General features: G+C 45.1%; 1 protein-coding gene across 1 annotated transcript in view; it reads left to right on the top strand.

Annotated features, from left to right (window-relative positions):
- The window catches only part of NCAM2 (neural cell adhesion molecule 2), a 454,404-nt gene that overhangs the window by 226,393 nt on the left and 209,908 nt on the right, over window positions 1–18,103 (top strand).

Raw genomic sequence — 18,103 nt, 5'->3', positions numbered from 1 at the left:
TTTGTTTGCCCTAAGTTACTTATGTAGTTTTATTCCTGATAGGTAATTATTTCATAGTTAGTGGTAGGAGAATAAAACAGGAGTCCCGTGGTACCTTATTTGCATGCTTTATATCCCACCTTTCTCCCCAGTTGGGATCCAAAGTGGTTTGCAATGTTCTCCTGAACTCCTGCAAGGTAGGTTAGGATGTGTGACTGACCCAAGATCATCTAGTAAGCTTCCATAGCAAAGTGGAAATTCAAACCAAGAGCTTTCAGATCCTAGTGTGACACAATGCTGGCTTATATTTCTATTAGAGAGCAGCAAAATTTATTCCAACATAAGCTTTTGAGAGTCAAAGCTCACTTCATGAGATGCATGCAGATTTGACTAAGCAAGCTCAGATTCACAAAAGTTTAAACTGGAGTAAACTTTTTTAGTCTATAAAATGTCACTGATCTCCTGTTTTTATTTTTATACTAGGAAAAAGGCCCGTTGTGGAAATAAATACAACGATCTCTAGAAAGAGGCTCTGGGTGGGTGCCCCAACCTTGGACACTCAGTGTCAATTTGCTGTGGCGACCTCAGCGGGGTATAATGACACTGAGTCCACCATTTTCTCCAGAGGAACTGTTTAGCATGTTGGAGGCGAGACTCAAGCAATGCAGCCAGTGGATAGGGACAGATTCTGAGTGTCATGTCAGGGCGCCAACCAATTCCAGAGCGTGTGGAATGCTCTAGAGAAGTGCCACCACCATTTGGCTTTTATTTATAAGGGAGATAATTTATAGTACATTCCTACTAGGCCCATTGACTTAAATGGACTCAGAAGGGTGCAACTCTGCAGACTCAGAAGGGTGCAATTCTGCTGATGGTTGCACTGTTTGTTTCTTGAATCATGTTCATCCTGGACATTGTGCCAGATTACACAAAAAAGGAAGGATGCAGATTCAGCCATTTTTTTGTCCTCTTTCTGTTCTGTACTGGGAACAAGTTGTGAAGTTTTTCAATAGAGAATTTTCCCTCTTCCCCTTTACGCCCCTTTTTTTATCTGTGTCAGTATTTTGTGCTTCTGCTTTCTAATCAAAATATGTTGTCTGCTGCGGTGGCTCGAGTGATTAAGATGCTGAACTGCAGTCTGTTGAAGGTCAGTAGTTCACCAGTTCGAGACCCGGGTGCCGCATGATGGAGTGAGCTCCCATCTCTAGTTCCAGCTCCTGCCAACCTAGCATTTCGAAAGCAAGAAATTGCAAGTAGATAAATAGGTACCACTTTGGTGGGAAGGTAACAGCGTTCCGTGTGCCTTGGTGTTTAGTCATGCCGGCCACATGACCACAGAAATGTCTTCGGACAGCGCTGGCTCTTCGGCTTTGAAACGGAGATGAGCACCGCAACCCTAGAGTCGGATTTGACTGGCTTTCAAGCAAGGGAACCTTTACCTTTTATGACTGCATAGATTTCTGTAAAAAAAATATTGACGATGACTGAACCTGCACTGAAAATGCAAGGATGCACTTCCTTTTTCTTTTGGAATCAGGCTATCACAGTGTACAGAGTCCAGTTTGGCAATCGGATGGTTCTGCTTTGCCCCAAATTATACCCCATGAGCAATAACGTTCACCCTTCTATTGCTCGCCCAGATGGAAGAAAGAGTCAGACAACTATAGGTTGGGAAACTAAGGTCCACTTTATTTAGCTTACATAATAATGGCAAGGGCAACAGTAAACAGCAGCACGGTCAAGGCCTGGGGTCACCGACCACTTCCTTGCCATATAACAAGCAATGCACCCTGCCCTTGGGTGTAGCCAACTATACATGGCTTGCACCCTGCAGGCCCAGCAATGGGATCTGCCATGAGGATCCATCCAACACAACCGCACAGCCTGCGCAGAGGATCCATCCTGGCAATCCCCAAAGGCAGTCTGCCATTCTCAGCTTTGGCCGCGCAACTGCAGGGATCATCCTGACAGACCCCTGCACCCACAGGGTTGCTGATTGGTGCTTACAAACTGCATAAACTCCCCCCAAATACATAACTCAGCCACCGCAAGGGTCAAGCCTCTACTTAGGCCCCTGCATCCACTTAGATACCGAAAGCTACACGAAGACTTGCTATTAATCTTGTAAGAAAATATAATTCCCCAATTCAGAAAGGAATATGAAACCCAACTTGGAAACCCTCTAACAAATAAACACTATCTTCCCTCTTGGGGTACCACTGCAGCCAAGCTTCAAGAACTTTCAGCTTTAGCAGGCTGGGACCCTTTTCCCACATGAGAAAAGGAAGTACCTCCCCCCCCCCCATTGTCGCTGTTTCCTACAGGTCTTCCTCTTGGAACAGGCTGTGAAGGAGTGGGGTCCCCCACATAAGGGGCATTCATATTTATACAACAACAACAACCATGTTTATAAAGACAGACTTTCCTGTTGCAGACCCCCTGGGAACTGAATTCCCAACAAAGCAAGCAGGGTTGAACCACTTGTCCCATGGAACCACGGGGAACCAAAGATGCTTGCAACTGCTGCACCAAGTGCCCACTATGGGAGCAATCCTCTGCATTGGATCTGGTTGGGGACATGGCTTGCAGCCAAAGGTGAGGATGGATTCTGTCCCATGGAAGTTGTGGATTCATGGCATTTCACATTCTAAATTCTTCATCATATATGAGCCATGCCGGGCCAGTAAAGCCCGTATAACCTTTATATACGATGTCCAGATATTGAAAGAGAGTCGTGCCCCTCCATGGCTGTGAACGCAAGATCACGCCAGCATAAATCACGAAGCCGGGCAGCCAGTTCGCCCAGGTCCTGTCCACCCTCCATCTTTTAAGGATCTCTTTATCCTTGTCATCAAGCTCCTTATCCTTCTTTTCAAGATCCCGATAAAGGCTAAAGGAGTCAATAAAGTCCCTTCTACAAATTTTCTTCCGTGTTGCCAGCAAAAGGTGATCACCTAATGGCAGAGCAATGTCATCGAAGGGCATTGCCATACCAGAGGCTGTGGTACAAGGGTTCATCCCAGGGGGTGAACAGCCCCAACCACCCCAAGGGCTCAAAGGCATACCAGGTGCCTGAGAAGGAAATCCTCCCCAAGGTGCCGGGGGGGGGTATAAGGAGGGCCCCAAGCCCATGGCTGTCCTGAACTAGAAGAGCCCAGTGTCATGCCCGACTGGGAGGCCGCTGAGGACTCTGCATCAGGAACTGGTCCCCAAGGCCAGACCATACCCGGTTGCCATGCAGGGTTGCACTTACCACTAGGACCCAGTGGTTCGGCCTCAAGAATTTCCACTGTGTCACATCCTTGTCCTCTGTGGCTGACACTCCCGCTGCCCCGCTATCCATACCAACAACATTGCCAGGCCTGCACTCAAGAAAAGAAAGCTGCTTAAGCACCTCCTCCCGAAACTTCTTCCTCTCAGCTCGCTATCCTTATGCTGACCAGCCCTGACTGTGGTCCTTTTGGATGATGCAGCTACAGCTCCCTTTGCTTGCTCCAGAGCGACCAGCCTCACCAGGATATCCTGCTGCTCAGCTGCCTCATCCTCATCCTCTGACGAAGAAGAAACAGCCCTCGCTATTTGCCTGGGGATCTTTGGTGCAGGCACCTTTCTCTTGGACCTACCCTGGCCCTTCTTAGATGCCATCTTGTTCATGTGTAATAACTCTTGCACAGTCACCTACTCTATTACACGTCCTCCCACCTTATCAGTGTTTTATTACTTATCAATTAATCGAATGGCAGCCTAGAGGACTACCAGAAAAATGATGGCCCAAAGTCAGCTTTGAAATGGCAGCCTGAAAACAGTTTTAAAATGGCCGCCAGAACAACCTGCTAAAATGTTCCCGGTTTTGTGCCCTCTTTTGTTTTAATGTAACCTGAAGTGGCTGCAGAAATGCCTGACAGAAAATGGCCACCCAACAATAGATGCAAAATGGCCACCTAATAACTGTCCCTAAAATGGCCGCCCCACCTACAGCAAGCTCCTAGAGGCCTGTGTAGCCTACAATGGGGGGGACGACATAATGTGGGAAGGGAAGACACAAGTACCCCACAGCTTCTTTCCTTAAAGGCAAGGATTATGGTCTCTGGGGAGGGTGTCTGTTGAAGGCGTGGGGGTGGTGCGCCTGCCCAGAGCCTCCCAAAGATGTAAATATCTCACACCTTCCTCACTCAGAGGCAAGGACTATGAATGCTGAGGAGGGGTGTCAGGTGAAGGGGGGTTATGTGGCTGCCCAGCCTCCCACGTCCTCTTAAGGCTAGGCAGTTGGCTCAGCCACCACCAAGCCACCAAGGCCATGAAGCCCTGACCCCAGGGCCCGACAGGAACTTGACACGCTGACCCGGGGCCCAACAGGAATTGGGCCACCACTGCCACTAGAGGCCCTCCACCACCTCGTGGACTGTCGCCCCTGCAGCAGTACCACCACCGACACCAAACCCGGACCGCCTCAGAGGCCCCAATACTGCCCAGGCCATTGCTGCAGATCCCTATCGCTGCTCCAAACTGCCGCCGTCACCTTGGACGGCCGCCTCCATCACCTGACCTGGGCCTGCTGCCTCCACTGAAGCCCAGCCCTTCCAACCGCCGCCTCTGGAGTCCTGCCGATGCCCGGGATCATCAGCACCAGCTCCTACTCACCGCTTGCTGCCTTCTCCCTAAGCAAGGTCTTAGGCCTCAAAGAAAGCCATGGCCAGCACATCCTCCGCTCCGCTCCAACAGCTCCGAGCATGAAGTGACGACTGAGCTGGGAGGGGCGCAGCTGGCCATTAAGGAGGTGCCAGCTCTGCCTCCTTCTGGAACCCGGCTGCACTTTGCAGCCTCCTGACTTGTCTCCTTATGAGGAGGCAAAAGTGGCCCTCCTGCAGCAGACTATGTCGGCTGCCGGTAGGGCCGGAATTTGTAAAGAGTGTATGTTTGTCCAGACTATTAATATGGAAATGAAGCTTCAGTACTGTGGGAATATGTTCCCATGTCCAGTCATAAAAGTGTTACAATAATAAACATGGTTTCTTGGCATATTGTTATTACACCTTGAGACAATCTCATTTCAAGAGGCTGCAGCTGGGAAATATATAATTGTTCTTCCTCAACTTTTTTTAAAAACCTCGTATCCTTAAAATTCACATGTGACAGCAGAACAAGATAATGAATTATATCTCTAGCCCAAAATATTATTTCAATTCCAATTCCAATAACCTTTATTGGCATACAAATATTATTTATTATTCCCTTATTATAACTTTATATTTTTTATTACATTCGATATTTGAGATACACACACTTTTTTTTAGTTTCCTTTGGTTCAGAAATAAATAAATTAAGGGACATTTATAATATGTCTGCTCTTCTTTCCCATTATTGGTTCTTTCAGAGAAAAAGAGGCATTCACAGCCATTGAGCTGGGGATTGATTTGACCCAGTCCCTCTTCAAATGAAGCTCGAGGCCTGCAGATTGTTAGCAGGCATCCAGTGAGAAGGCAGATGGCAGAGGCTATATAGTATTGCCTCTCCCTCATGATCCAGTTGTTTACTGTTTGCTGCCAGCCCACCCATCTTCTCCAGATATTGCAGGATTAGCTGTCTACCGTTTGGAACCAAGCTGGATTGGCATAGGATAGAGCCTTTTTAAACTTGCTTTGCGATGTTCAAGTTGTGGTGATTTAATTTTTAAAAAACCCAAACTTTAATTAGGCCTGGTCTTCAACTGTTTAGGTCATAGCTAGGTTGACTGGGATAGGGCAGGTTGCTCATGATAGGTAGGGAGGAGTGGCGAACAACCTGAGTGATCAAGCATAATGGAGGGTATGTCCTAAACAGACCATCACTGGCTTTATGATGGGATAGGGTTTGCAAAGGACCACCTTTGGTGCTGAGCAACATCCTTACGAACCTGGTAGTGGCTTTATGGTATATATATCAGATAATGGGGCTGAGGCTGGGCACCTCTCAGCACATTATGTGTGGGCAAGGACAAAGAAGGCCAACACTAGCTGCTTGCTGAGTTTGGAGCCAGGGTGGATTTGCCAGAAAAAGGCAGCCATGGCAGACTGCTTAGTGCTGCCCACCCTCAATTAAATATTAACATAATTAATTGATGACACCGATCAGTTGATTCAAATAAACTAATTAAACCTATCTTGTGTCTTCATTTGGAGTACTGGGGCAGTAAAACTTCCAATATACATGGTACATATAATGGCATGATCCAGCTGAAACAAAGCACTTTTCTGTTCCACTGTTATTTATTTATTAATTTACTTTCTTTCTATTCCAAAGGGGACCCAAAACAGTTTATATCACTCTCCTCTGCTCCATTTTACCCTCACAACAACCTTGTGAGGTAGGTTAGGCTGAGAGTGTGTGACTGGTCTAAGGTCACCCAGCAAGATTCCATGGCACGGTAGGAATTCAAACCTGGGTCTTGCAGATCCTAGTCCAACACTTTATCCATTAAAGCATGCTGGCTCATATACATGAGAATGAGTTAAGAAAAGCCTTAAGTGTTTAGGGATGACTGATCCATGTTCTGAACCCACTGCTTCATTGGGTGACTCTTTTGATGCAACCTATCTCTGGAGTCTTATGTGTGGGGAGGCAACAGGGGAATAATGTTGTGGCAGCAAGTTTCATTCCTGATGTAGTAGTTCAGGACTGTTCCTGTGATCCAGAATCTTGCTTTTTTAGGGTTACCGGGAAGAACATGAAGGAGCAGTTGGCAATGTGCAGCAGGAAGAGTAAACTGACAAAACTACCTTGCTTCTATAAGCAGAAATTTTTCAGGGGATCCAAATGGTTCCAAAAATGTTAAGTTCATCCTAATTTGAGATATCTTGGTGGCCATAGGACATGAATTATACATAGATGGGGCAATTAGCACACAGTTTTATGTATGACTGGCTATGCTTCAGAATCTTATCAGCATACTGCATTAGAATAGACAAGGTGAAGACCAGTGAAGTTTCATCTGTTAATGGGAACCTTTTGTTACACAACATTAAACTGCAGTATACAACCCATTTTTTGACACAGTCCTATTGATTTTGATGTATACTCAAAAGCTGAGGACCTCATTGGTTTGTTTGGATTCATGTAGTATCCATATATCTAATAGCCAACTTGCCCCGGAGTGCGGATCGCTAAATCAGTGCTCCGGGGGCAGCTGGGGGGCCGGGGGAGGTTTGTGCACACGTGGGCCAGTCCCCACATGTGCACAAAAATGCAAAAACGTCGAAGGGGGGCACGGCAAGTGTGGGGGCTGAGAAGGGGCACGGGAGGGGGGAGGACCAGGATCTTCAGAGGGCGCCCCGGGCCACAACGCGTCCTTCCGCCCCCTCCCCAGCTGCCACCCACACCCACCTTTGGCGATGCCCCATGAAGTCATTGTGGTCTCGGCTGGTGGCCCCGAGGAGCCCGGCCAGTCAGGAAATCCAGCGCCCCGGCAACATGGCCGGGACTTGGGTGGAGGGCGGGGGGGGGAGAGGAGCCGACAGGCCGGTTCCGCCTGCCGCTGAACCCACCAATTATAACCCTCGCTGGCCACCATACCCTTGCCTCCCTCCTTCCCTTCCTCCTCGCCTTCTGACTTTAAAGCTCCGTTTGGAGCTCTGCCTCCCCCACCGCGAGTATCGCGGGTCCCCCTCTTGTTTTTCCTATAGACAAGACCATCCATTAGAGAATACTGGGATATGAACAATGCATAGTTGCAGGAATTATGGTAACACAAACAGAACATTAAACAATAATTCAAATAAAAATATGCTCACATGGAAATCAGTTTTAACATATGCAAATTTTGTATATATAGCTACTTGTCGGCATTCATTTTTATTGAAATCTCACGTGTGGTTATTGAAATCCAACACAGTCTAACCACCACCACCACCATCATCATTCCAGTAAAGAACCACATACAGTAGTTATAGTTATAATATTTTTAAAGACCATGTTGGAAATGGGTATCACCATCACAAAAAAATCAAAATGTATTGTAACACAGTACCATTAACGGTGCAAAATATGAAGTTAAAAGCCTAAAACTGGAAGATTTAATTAATATACATTAGTCTTTCAGACAAACTGTTAGGTTTATTTCACAATATAGCTGTCACAAGAAAGATCCTGAAATTTCATTAGGCCCACTTCAAGTGGTGAGCATTTTTGACTGTATATCACCATGTAGATTGACTACTGCCACCTAGCTTTGTTCCACTGTGACCACCAAGGAATTCCAGGGTTGCTGTGCAGATGAAGGCAATGGCAAACCACCTCTGCTAGTCTCTTGCCTTGAAAAACCTATGGGGTCGGCATACGTTGGCTGCAACTTGGGTGTACTTTATACACACACACATCACATGCACTACTTTTGGTGTATACTGGCTGAGAGATTAAACAAATATCATAAAATCAGAAGGCTTGGCTGCACACAATGGATTTATGGTGTATTCTGGGTTATAATTAGAAGCAGTGGGGCAACAAGTCCCATTAGTCAGTAAATTTTCATCATGAAGTGTTTTCCATTTCATGTTACTTGTTACTTATTGTTTTTTGTTTTATTATTTAGAAAATGTATATGTTGCCTCTCCAGTGACCTATTTGAGGTGACTAACATTTTATTTTTTTAAAAAAAGATTAAAAATAAACAAGGAGCCAGTTTGGTGTAGTGGTTAAGAGTGCGGACTCTAATCTGGGAGAAACGGGTTTGATTCCCCACTCCTCCACATGTAGCTGCTGGTGTGATCTTGGGTCAGTCACAGTTATCTCAAGAGCTTTTCTGAGAAAAGCAGTTCCTGAAAGAGCTCTCTCAGCCCCACCTACCCCAGAGGGTGGCTGTTGTGGGGAGGGGGAAAGAAAGGGATTGTAAACCACTCTCCTTCGGGTAGTGAAGGGCAGGGTATATATTTTTTTCTTTTTCTTTAAAAACAAGCCAGGTTTTGAATGTAAATTGGTACTCCTGATATTTTGTAGTTCTCCTTTCTGTATGGAACAGTTCATACTCTGAATATTCTGTCTCTGGCCTTAAGGTTGTTATAGTTATAAGAACGGCACTAATAGGGAGTTGGGGGTTTAAGGCTGTATTTGCAAAATGTTCTTGAGCCGCTGTACCAACATTTATGTAATATTAGGTGTGATTGCCTAGCAAACATCAGTGTTGCCAGCCTCCAGGTGGGTCCTGAAGATCTTCTGGAATTACAACTGTTCTCCAGATGACAGAGATCAGTTTCCCCTGGAGAAAATTGTTACTCTGGAGCATGACTCTGTTGCATTATACACTGCTGAAGTCCCTCCCTTTCCCAAACTTGGCCTCCCCAGGCTCCACTGCCAAATCTCCAAGAATTTCCCAACTTGGAATTGGCAGCCTGAAGACTATGGCTAGTGTCTACAAAAACACTCAGTACACTTAAAAAAAAAAGTTATACCCTCCTAAGCCCATTGATATCAATTTATTTGGAAGGGTATATGAGTTTTCCCGCACAATCTTGTTAACATTTAAAGCAGCATGAAGTTCTCATTTCTTTTCTTTTTCTGCCACAAACTAGACAGCTGCATTTTTGGAACTATATAACGTTGCTTAGAATTTTTTTTTAATGTAAATTTAAAAATGTATTATAAAATTGATTTCCCCCCCACTATATGCAAGTTAAAATTGATGTAATTCAAGTGCCAAAAGTGAACTGTCATTTGTTTAGAGGAAGTGAGTATGCTTAATGAAAAAGAATGGTGCTGACAGCCAATTTGAAACTACTGTTTCACATCAATGCACAGCAGACGTTCAACTACATAGCTGTGTCATGGATTGTGTGCTAGGGTACAGTTTCATTTAAACTTGGTAATTTAACATTACTCAGAATCATTGTTTTGGCACACACAACTAAGTTCTAGTTCTATATTTGTTCTAAATCTTATTAATTCAAGCACACTGATGCCTGGATTGCATGAGCTGTATTGACTGTTCCATTATAAGAGTGTTTGGTGTGATCTTCTTTGAGGAGGTGTCATGGCTTAGGTGGGGTGTCACCTGATGTTGCTACCACTCTGGTTTTAGGATCCCTTGAGAAGGCCCAGAGCACCCTCCCAAGACCTTCAGAACTCCCTTGTTTGGGCGTATAATAGGCGTGAGGACCAGGCAGAGTAAACAACAAATAAAAGGTTTATTTTTACAGGAAGTCAGTCAAATATAGGAAACAACAAGGTGCAAGAATAATAGCAATAAGTGGGTGAAGAGAAAAGAAACCAAATGCCCTAACGCGACTAGACTCACAGTCCCTAGTGCACTGTCTCAGTTGGGCCTCGGTCTGCTCACCCACTCAGGGTGAGGGTCTCTCCCAGCAGCAGCCTTCCTTCTGGCCCTGCTCTCTTGGAAGAAAGAACAGCTCTTCTTCTGTACCAGCTCTTTTGTTATAAGTCCCCTTTCACTGTGATTGGCCAAAATTGGCGCCAAAACCTCTCAGGGGCTTCTGGGAGTTGTAGGCCTGGCCTCCTCCCACGGCTCCTCAGGCTTCCTGGGCCTGCTAGTCTTGGTTTGCACAGCCCAGATCATGACAGGAGGTTTGGGTTATCTGTCCGTTATGTGACTGGGGTTCCTTTGTAGAATTCTGAATAGAAACAAAAGTGATATTTGTGTCTTGATGGTACTTTGATAAGGTGTTCACTGCCATCAGGTGGTAGTATTTAGATTGTAGAACTCCTAAGGACAACAAATATTTTCTTCAGAAAGAGATCCTTGGTGTTGTGAAGTGAGAGCTTCGAATGAACAATCATCGTTAGAGAGGCTCCTTGCAGCTACATTCATCTTAGCCACCCTTTCTGAGCTGGCCAATCAGGTAACAGAAGTGTAAATGATGCCATGCAAATGAAGGCTCCAAGCAACTATGTGTCAAGGTCTAGTGTGCAGGCAAAGATAAGTCAAAGTTCAGTCTGGGGTATGGAGCCAAAATGGGTAAGCAGGAACCGAGGGTGAAAGTTCAGAGTGCAAAGCAAAGAGCAAGGTTGTTCAAAGCCAGAGTCAGGAGCTGGAGAAGTTAGCAGGAGCCGAGAGAAAACAGTCCAAATCACAAACCAGGAGCAGAGTCGAGCAGGTCAGGGTCCAAAGCCAGAGGCAGGTACCAGTAGCAGGAACAAGGTCTGGAACCAGGGGGTGGTGAGCAAAGATCTGACACAGGTAATGACGAGTTTGCTTCCACAAGAAAGGCAGTGTCGAGCCAGAAGCTAAATAGCCCTCCGCTGCTGTTTCCAATCAGCGCAGCGGTTTCGGTGGCCAAGCGTCTTTTAATACTCAGGGCTGATATCTCGCTGGCCCTTCCAGCGCACAGAGTGCCTCTGTGCTGTCAAATCCTGCCGGAGAAGATCCCTTAAGTGAACGACTCTCAGGGGAGAATCAGGAGGGCTTTCCTGCTGTGTCTGCTGTTCGTCTACTGTCTCTGAGCCTGGTGTCAGTGCAGGCTGTAAAAGTAAATTGCCGGTCTCTGCAACTGCAGAGGGGCCAGCTTCAGGCTCAGCTGGAGCTGGCAATGGGCCATTCTCAGTACCCATGACACTACCCCCCCCCCCGAGGGGCTCCCCTGTCCAGTGGACCGGGACAATCCGTGTATGTGTCATGAAATTGCTGCACCAGGTCTGGGGCATAGAGATTCATTGTGGGTTCCCAAGACCGATCCTCAGGGCCATAGCCTTCCCAGTCAACCAGGTACTGGAGGGTGCCATGGTGGCAATGGGAATCGAGGATCTGGTGGACTTCATATTCCTCGTTGTCCACTAGCACAGGTGGTTGTGGTACCGGGGGGAGAGTCCAAGCGGGGTTGGGAGGAGCGGTTGGGAGAAGCAGGGAGTGATGGAAGACAGGATGGATGCGAGGATGAGGTGGTAACTGGAGCCGAAAGGTGATGGGGTTGATTCGTTCTATGATCTGGTAGGGCCTGATAAAGCGCACATCCAATTTGTATGACCGGCCGGGTTGTTTGTGGGTGGCAGAACCGATGGAAGGAAACGAGGGTGGTACCCGTAAGTCGCAGCAAAGGGGGTTGTTTGCGTGGAGGAATGCATTGCATTGTTGTACGCAAACTCAGCTAAAGGCAGCAGGGTGATCCAATCATCCTGCTGGTAGCCAGTGTTCCAGGTACCATTCGTACGCTCTGTCTGCCCATCCGTTTGTGGGTGGTATGCTGAAGACAGGTGCACCTGAGTACCCAAACCGGAGTGGAGGGCTTGCCAGAAGCGTGAGGTGAACTGTGGACCTCTGTCCGAGATCAGGTGGGCCGGGAGTCCATGGAGACAGAAAACATGTTGGAGGAAGAGGTGAGCTGTCTCCTGGGCCATGGGGAGCTTTGGACATGGGGCAAAGTGTGCCATCTTCGTGAAGAGGTCCACAACCACCAGAATGCAGGTGTGGCTCTTTGATTGCGGAAGCTCAGCGATGAAATCCAATGAGATGGTGCTCCAGGGTCCAGAAGGTGTGGGCAAGGGGTGCAGCAACCCTGAGGGTTTGGCTGGAAGGTCTTTGGCTCGATGATAGACCTCACAGGAGCCAACGTACTGAGCAATGTCAGAGCAGACGTGGGGCCACCAAAATTTCCATGTTAGAAGATGTGCTATTTTGTGTTGACCGAAATGTCCAGTGGGCAAGGAGTCATGGGTCAACCATAATATCTCCATCCAAAGGGGTCCAGGTGGTACGTAGAGGCAATCTTGGGGCAGTAGGAGGCCATCACAAGTGGTGAGCTCCCTGGCCAGTTCTTGGAGGCGCTGTTGGGCCCAAGGGTCTTGAGCCCGGCTTGTCCAAATGTCTTCCACCAGGGTAGAGTGAGTTGAGGTGGCTGAAAAGACTGAGCACAGCAGAATGGGAACAGCGGGGCCCTCCATGGTTCCTGCAGGAGCGTATTCTGGTTTACGGGAGAGTGCATTGGCGTTTCAGTTCTGGGTGTTTGGGATGTAGGTGATACGGAAATCAAACTGGGAAAAGAATAGAGACAATCGAATCTGTGTTTGGTTAAGACAGTGGGTTGTTTGTAAGTGTTCTAGGTTATGGTGATCTGTGAACACTTGTACTGGGTGGCGGGCCCCTTTGAGGTAATGTCTCCACACTTCGAAAGCGGTTTTGATGGCAAGCAGCTCCCTCTCCCAGATGGTGTAGTTTTTCTCTGCTGCTGTCAGCTGTCGGGAGTAATACGCACAAGGTTGTAGTTTTTGGATGGGTCATCACATTGAGAGAGTACCGCTCTAAGGGCTACATTGGACGCGTCGGCCTCTACAGTGAAGGGGAGGTGAGGGTCAGGGTAACGTAGGAGTGGCCCCATAGCAAAACATGATTTCAGGGCTGCGACAGCTTGATCAGCCTCAGAAGTACCAAATTGTATGTCCCACGAAGATCCAGCTTGGTATAGATCTGATCCCCCTTGAGACGGTCCAGGAGCTCGGGAATCAGTGGTAGAGGAGATGGGTCTCAGATAGTAATTTTATTCAGGGCCCAGTAGTCATTACATAGACGGAGCTCGCCTCTTTTTGACACTATGTTCCTATTGGTTCACTTGTATTTTGTGGGTGTGTTTTGGGTTGGGATTTCTGTATATAGTATATTGTATACAGTACAGTTTGGGCAGTAGCATTCAATTTTTACTTTTTTGTTGGAAGTCCACATGCGATATATTTATTTATGTGTCTTTTCTTGTAGTCAGTTGGTTTTGTTTGAAAATTTATTAAAACAAACAAAAACAATGTAACGCTTACCTGATTTTGTGGTGCAATTATTATGGTATTTGAATTTGAATTGACATCTGGCTGCAGTAAGTATGTACCAGTGGCATTTGGAATATATATCATCATTCAGAGTAATAAGATGAGTTGTGAAGGACCATCTAGCCTCATCTAAATTACTTCATCTACAATTACTTCAGATGCATTAAGCCAAACTGTAATGGTTCAGCAATTAATATAAATGTAAACACACTTGAACATTGTGATAAACCATCATTAGCTATACAATAAGCAGACAATTTAGGAACAGAACAAGAATACAGACACCGGAAAACTGAAATGAATTCTAAACAAAATTGAATTAATCACTTAATGGGGAAAAGTAGGTTGTGACTTCCTACTTCGTATTTTTTAAAAAATAATAGATATCTCATAGCAGGCAGCAAGAGCCACCATTGTGTCAGCGCTTCTGGCGAAAAGCAGTCACAGGGGTCACTGTGGCAGAGTCTCAGCAGCTGAGACTGGGTAGGGGGTGGCCAGGACAGGCCTTGGGACTCCTGTGCCATGGAGATAGAAAACTGAGCTGAGTGAGAGAAAGGAAGCCAAGGTGAAGCGGTCGCATCATGGTGGCACCTGGGCAGTCCTGCCTATGCACCCGTAAGACAGTGACCTGCCCTGTACCTCACCAGGCCCGTAGCTAGCAAGGGGGCCATGGGGCCCACCCCCCACAGTTTTAAAGGCCCCCTCCCCCAATTCTTAGCTTCCCCTTCCTCCCCCGAGCAGCTCGGAGCAAGAATAAGCACCTTCTGGCGGTCTGTACTACAACCCATCCACACCTGCTTTTCCTAGCACTGCAGCCATGGAACAATCCCACTTCCCGGAGGTGCTGTCTGCTTTAGCCAAGTCCAGGCAGAAGACTCCGCTCCCTTTTCCCTCCCTGAGCCTTCCCCTGGTAGGTCACAGCTGACCTAACAATCAAAACAATCTCTTGGTGGTGTCTGGTAATCCAGGAGTCAGGCTCCTAAATTTACCCTGAATCATAGGTAGGATTGCCAAAATGTAGGAATTACAACTGATCTCCAGACTACTATTGAAAGTGGGAGGTTCAGAGGGTGTACTTCTATGGTATGCCGTAGATCCCAGATAAATCCCTGCCTAAATTCTTCCATCTACAGTGATGGTCAAGATATGCAAAGTGACACTAAATAACAAGTTAAGGTTATAAGGTCAACAGCTGTAAAGCAGTAAATATGTCAAACTAGCAGAGAAGTGTCTAAAGGTGTTTTTTTCTAATGTAGTTATTATTTAGCATGGCATGGCATGTACTGCACAGACATATAATGACAAGCCCCCTGAGAAAAACATTGGCCCCCCGAGCAAAAAGGTGTTAGCTACGGGGCTGTACCTCACTGCATCTGCACAACCAGCAGAGGATCACCCGCCTCTGCAGCCAGCCTCCTGTCCCCTCCCTGCTACACCTAGAACAGCTGGAAGCAGGCAAAGCTGTGCTCGGCTAAGAAAAAGAGACATTGCAGCTCATGCGAGCTCAGGAGAGATGGGAGGGGAAAGGGGGGACCAGTGAGGGAGCAGGGCATATTTGGCAGGGGGTATTGTTCTCAAATGGCTCCCCATGGCTGTGGGCCTGCTTTGAAGTGCATAAGGTTTAGACTGGTATGGGTTTTTTTTTCATTCTTAAGTGAGATGTGACTTCAGATGAATTTCGATAAGATGAATTTCGATAGTATGATAGGTTCTCCTGAGCAAATAGGTTGGCTTCTCCCAAGCGAATAGGTTACATTTTAGGATTCAGATGGTGTTTGGGTAGCAATCTTCAGCCAAACTGCCCTTACTTTTTTATTTAAAGGGAGTTCAGATGGATGATTGTCTTCTTCAAATGGTGTGAGGTTATGTAGGGTTTGGCTGGGCATCAAGAAGATAAATAAGATATTCTGCAATTTAGAACATCATGAAGAGCAAGCAGTGTTACTCACATCTCATACTGTCTCAAACCTACAATTACTTCAGATGCATTAAGCCAAACTGTAATGGTTCAGCAATTAATATAAATGTAAACACACTTGAACATTGTGATAAACCATCATTAGCTATACAATAAGCAGACAATTTAGGAACAGAACAAGAATACAGACACCGGAAAACTGAAATGAATTCTCTACAAAATTGAATTAATCACTTAATGGGGAAAAGTAGGTTGTGACTTCCTACTTCGTATTTTTTTAAAATAATAGATATTATGTATTACGTAAAACTGAGACAAGAACATGCCAGTATATTGCCTCTGGTTTTAGTCCTGATGCCAATATTGTCACATTTTTTGACTACTTTATCAATATCTTTTGGGGTTCTATACCATGTAAAAATGTTTTCTACTAGTTTTCTCTTAATGCCTGACTGTCTGTGTACTTAATTCCCCTACCCATAACTTTCCAATTGATGCTTAGGTATCTGCTCTCTAAATTTTGTATCCATTTAATCATACATTTTCCACTTCTTCTTCTGTTTTTAACGAAAGTATTAATTTATACATCCATCGTAGTAAATGGTCTTTTTCTTTTATAATCAGCTGTTCAGATTCAGTCACTTCTTTTAGAGCTCTACCTTCTGTGTTGATAAACTTCTTTAGTCTTGAAGCTGATTGATAATATAGCTACCATTGAATTTTGATTCCTTCATCTCTAATATCATGCCAGGACTTGATTTTCCCCTGAACATTTACTATATTGCTGTACGTGTGTGTGTGAATGTAATTTCTCATGTTCTTATGATAAGCTTTTGTTGGGGACATGAGTGGAGAATTTGGAGGGCTCAATAAATTCTAGCAGGTAAACCATATTCTCAAAAGTCCATCTCTGATTATTTGACTCCTTTCTTGTGTTATGATCATTTTAATTGATTTTTTAATCCATAAATAATTGTGTAAATTTTTATCTAGGTCTGCTGATTCAAGTTTTACTGTTCTCTGTCTTGGGTTTTTAATCCAATCTGCAATCCAAACCAGGCCTGCTGCTTATTAATATAATTTTATATTTGGAACGATTAACCCTCCTCTCTTTTCCTCATCTTGTAATATTTTAAAGCTTATTCTTGGCTTCTTGTCATTTTAAATAAATGTATCTGTCTTTGTGACTCCTTTAATATTCTTTCTTCTACATGTATAGGTGGCATTTGGAATTTAAAAAATAGTTTTGGCCAGGGCTTTTTTTGTAGAAAAAGCCCAGCTGGCACTCATTAGCATAATAGGCTACACCCAACAGCAGAAACTCATTAGCATATTAGGCCACACACCTGACAGCACAGCTCATTAGCATATTAGGCCACACACCCCACGTTACCAGAAGTCTGGTCATCCAGCCACACCCACCTTTTGCTTCTTATTCTGTTTACCTTATTTGTTGTCAAAACCCAGGGCTTTTTTTGTAGCAGGAACTCCTTTGCATGTTAGGCCACACATCCCTAATGTAGCCAGTCCTAATGAGTTTCTGCTGTTGGGTGTGGCCTGTTATGCTAATGAGTTTCTGCCAGGTGTGGCCAATTCGGGAGCCAGCCGGAACTCCGTTCCTGTGCGTTCCTGCCCAAAAATAGCCTTGGTTTTGGCAGTTCACTCATTTTGTTTGCAGAGATTCTTCCAAGCCACATTTTTTATTTTTTTCCTGTCTTGATAAATCTGCTTGTATCCATTTCCAAATCTTCTGATAATTGGGTTTTTTCCATATTACAGTTTTTTCCAGTCACATTTATTCCCAGGCATTTAATGGGATCTGTGGCTATTGTACATTCTATACTCTTTATAATATCTTCATGTTGTTGAGTTAAAAAATCATTATCATTTTTGTCTTCTTCCTGTTGATTTTGTATCCTAAAAAGGATACAAATTCTTCAATATGTTCCATTACAAACTGTAATGATTTTTTGAGGATCCAAGAGTGTTAGAACCACATAATCTGCATAGCTTTTAATTTTAATTCTACATCATCCACTTCTATTTCTTGGATCTCTGTGTCTTGTCCGATCTTTTCAGCTAATGTCTCTCATTAGGATAAATAGTAGGGGTAACAAGGGACATCCCTGGCCTGGTCCTTTTTCAATTGAAATTGCTTCTGTTAATTTTCTATTTATTAAAAACTTTACTTATTGGTTTGAGTATATACCTTGCATCCAGGTCCAGGATTCAGCACCACAGCCCATATCTTGAAATATACTCAGTAGAAAAGGCCATGGTAAAATTATCAAAAGCTTTCTCTGCATCCAGAAATAAAAATGCTGGTTTCTTTCTTTTCATGTTCACAATTTCAATTGCATCTATTATGAATCGTATATTATATTTTTAAACAATATTTTAATAAATTTTCATACACACATTCAACACACAAACATACATACATCCCCGGGGGGGGAATCTTTCAAGTAATTGAAT

The sequence above is a fragment of the Gekko japonicus genome, unplaced genomic scaffold, assembly GCF_001447785.1.
Source record: "Gekko japonicus isolate JY-2015 unplaced genomic scaffold, Gekko_japonicus_V1.1 scaffold1351, whole genome shotgun sequence".
Lineage (NCBI taxonomy): Eukaryota > Metazoa > Chordata > Lepidosauria > Squamata > Gekkonidae > Gekko > Gekko japonicus.
The sequence above is the reverse complement of the archived record's forward strand: the minus strand, read 5'-3'. Positions and strand labels throughout refer to the sequence as shown.